This window comes from Camelina sativa, chromosome 19 (assembly GCF_000633955.1).
Source record: "Camelina sativa cultivar DH55 chromosome 19, Cs, whole genome shotgun sequence".
Lineage (NCBI taxonomy): Eukaryota > Viridiplantae > Streptophyta > Magnoliopsida > Brassicales > Brassicaceae > Camelina > Camelina sativa.
The window spans coordinates 20698920-20703050 of record NC_025703.1 but is presented as its reverse complement, the minus strand read 5'-3'; positions in this window follow the sequence as shown (position 1 = coordinate 20703050).

Genomic DNA, 4131 nt, shown 5'->3' with positions numbered 1-4131 from the left:
CGATTCACATTTATTTAAATATTATAATTAATATATATAAAAACTTAATAAAAATTTTAAAATATTACGAATATGTAAAATTAAAAATACTATATAATATGGTTATATCGTATATGAGCTACAAAGAGGACATGTTGGAATTAATAAAATATCACTAAATTTGTGCTAACACGGGTTAAATCCTTATTTTATTATTTGCCAACACTATTAATATTAAAATATTTGACATATAAAAATTAAGTAGATTTAACTAAGATTGTGTAAAATAATTAAATCATTGGGAAAAATGTCACTTAATCATAATATATAAATGATTTACTATGTATTTAGCCACGCAAACGGTCAGGAAATTTAGTTATATCTCCATTTGAAAAACATCCAATATTTAACAAACAAATACAATATAAAATATAAATAATAATAAAAATTATATGCACGGAGTATACCGTGGATTAAAATCTAATACCTTACGTTTTGTAAAATCTATTACCTTACGCGGTGTAAAATCTAGTACCGCGGGTGTGTCTTGAAAACCCAATTAAGTTTTGTACCTTACGTTTTCAACTACATTGACATCCCTTTTTCTACTTCACTCAATTCTGTAACATATATAACATATATATTTATTTCCTTCACTCAATTTTACCTTATTTCAAATAATACATTCAAACAAACAATATATAAATCTAAATAAAAATTCTTAATACATAAGAAATAAAGTGTTTTGAGATGAATTCTCTTTTACCAAAATTGAAACTTGGGTAATCTATAATTCCCTAAATACTATTTTAATCACTTCTCATCTTATAAATATTTTTTTTCTCATTCTCTTCTCATATCTCAAATGTTTAACTTTACTTTGATTCTTATTTTGTTGAATGAGTTGAAAAATCAATTAAGCACAATTGGACATTCAATAGTCTACATTGTCTCAATTTTTATTACTTTTTAGGGCATAAATAACATACTTCTAAATAACACCAAGGTATGTTAAAAATTATTGTACTATGCATAATAAACTCATTATTAAAAACTAGAATGGTCGTTCGTTAAAAATTTACTACTCCAATGGAAAATATATATGCCACTCTTTAATTACTTTTTTTGGCTAGATATACTCTTCAAAAAGAGATGTGATGGAAAAATCTACTTTTCAACCATTTTAGTTTATATATTTTTCCATTTTTCAACTTTCCATTATATCACTTTTGGGACAGACCATTCATATCTTCAATTTTTAGTTAATATTTTGTATAAAAAAATATATGTTGATTATGTTTGGGGCGATAGTCAAAGTAATTTTTTTAATATAATATTTTAGTACAAATATTTATAATTTGAAAATAGATATGGGCAATTGACAAAAATAGCATCATCTTAAGTTTTTCTTTCAAAGTTAGCACACATTCTAATTTTTTCCTAATTTAGCACCCATTTTCTAATTTAATATTAAAATTACTAAAAAGATTAATTAAAATATTTTTATAAAAATCTCCATCTTTCTCGATGGTTCTTAAGAAATTGGAGACACCGAAGAGGATCTCTAAATGGAGATGATGAAGCAGCTTCACTGGAATGTGAGATCGGATCGGGAAGGCTTGAGATTCAAGAGGAATAGATTGATTTGAAATCTGTAGAGAAAGAAGAGAGTGTGAAAAAATAGGGAAGGAAGTTAGGATGAGAAATTATGGTGACGACGATAAACACGATAGGGTTCCGAAATGGAAAACTCGGCTTACCCGACGAAGATGATTTGACTCTGTTGTCTCAATCTCTAATCCCGTTGATTTTGGTGTTAGCTTTTAACATAATCCCCGAATGGAGCCGTACGATTCACAATCCTTTGCTGGCTTTGTAATCAGATATTCATATTACAAGTTATCTCTCTCTCTCTCTCTCTCTCTCTCTCTCTCTCTCTCTCTCTCTCTCTCTCTCTCTTCGATGTTGATGCTCAACTTCATTACGTTTTGATTCATGATCATGATGTTGTTTTGGGTGGTCTTGCACATATTGTTGTTTGTTAGTATCTTATGCTCTTTTTCTTGTTTTGACCTATCTAAGCTCTATAGTTGTTACTTTCATCTTAATTTTCCATCAACTTCTTGTGAAATCAAGTTCTGAACATTTTGGTCTTTAGAACCCATTCTCGTGGATTCAAAGTTAAACAATTTTACTGCTACCATTAAAATTTGAGTTATTTAAAGCCATTAATATGGTTTCAGTATAATTAAGGATTGACAAATAACTCTATTTTCTGGTTGCAGGTTTTGAGTTGCTTTTAGTATGAAGAAAAAAGTATTAGACCAAGGGACATAATAATGCTAGGTTCTGGTAACAATTTGAGCGGGGGTACCACATGATTGTTCTCCCAATTTTTCTCAAGTCTTAGAGAGTGTACTAGATACTTCCAAAGAAGTTGGATATGTATTTTATTGTTTTCTTCGTAAGTTGTGAACTTGTAACTGATCTTTTACATTGTGATAATGCCTTGTTAACATTTATTTGTGACTAATCTTTTTTGTTGTGATTCGGAGAATGGAAAAGATGCTTGGATTAAACAAGTGTGTTCGTTTTTGTTGCAAAAAAAATATTATTTAGGAAAGATTGATTGATGTTTAGGAAAGATCCTTTTTAATTTAGGATGGTTTTCATAACAAAAATAAAAAGGAGAGCTTTTTGGCATATCTTGGGATTCGAATCCAAAACATTTACAAACTGTCTAAGAGAGTGTAACCAATAAGCCAAGCTATTGATTTTCATGGCTATTGATTCATGAAAAGAACATTAATATAGGTGATGCAAACAAAAATATTCAGAAAAGATTGAATAATGTTTAGGAAGGATCCTTTACCATTCAGGAAAGTTTTCCTAAAAAAAAAATCTGAGCTCTTTGGCATTTGTCAGAGTTCGAACCCGAAGCCTTTACAAACTGTCTAAGAGAGTGTAAGAAATAACAAAAATATTCAGCAAGGATTATACCAAAGTTAGGAAAGATTTCTTGAATTTTATGATAACCTTCATAAAAATTTAAATTTTAAGATGAATTTAATAAAAAAAATTTGATATTTGTAAACACCACGATATGCACAAAATGAATTCATTACCCTTTACTAATGGAGTAATCTTTGATATATTAAGGCAAAACACTAAAATGTATAAACACATTTATTTAAATTAAGGAAGAATTCTATAATATTTAGGAATGACATCTTTACAATTCAGGACAGCTTTCATAACAATTTAGAAACACACAAAATCAAATCATAAATAGAGTAATTGTGATATATTGAAGCAAAACATAAATAAAAGATGGGATAAAACTCATTTCTTTAAATTTAGGAAGGAATTCATATTGTTTAGGAAGACGTTTTTGAATTTTATGAATGTCTTCCTAAATGTCCGAAACCAGCATCTATGTGGCAATCTTTGGATCTGCAGATTGTATGTCTCTGCAAATCCTCCTCAGTTCTCTCTTTTATTTGGTTTTGTGACAACCCGTCCTGCGGACCCCACTAGCCCCCGCTAGCTGCCCCAACGGACCGTCCGTGGACCCTGCTAGCCCCCCCGCTAGCCGTCCCAACGGACCCAAGCTGGCACTGTAGGGCCAACTTGGAATCCGTTGGGATGGCTAGCAGGGGGGCTAGTGGGGTTCCGCGGGACGGGTTGTCATAGGTTTTAACATGAGTGTTTGAATATTTATTTCAAGCTACTATACATATATTTCACTATTGTACGTTGGGGTTTGATACAATGTTCTAAACCACGATATACGTGGTCGTATATTCAGGATTGTCCTCTCTATCTCATGACATTACGAAAATCAAAAACACAACAAAGCCTAATCGAGTATTAATCAATCACAAGAACATCAACAAGTTTCTAATGTAAAGAAAATTCTCTTCCTGAGTGTTCTAATCAAGAAGCATAAACATCACATTATTGATATATATCTCAAAAAATCTCTTTTTTGTTGCATTTGTATCAAATCCTTCTAATCCTTTGACTGAAGCAACACCTCCTAAAAACATGGCTCCAGCTGTGCATTGCCCAACCCAAGAAATCAACAAAATCAATCTAAACAAACATTAACATGAAAACATGTTCAAAAACTGATTTGCCAAAGCTTTTACT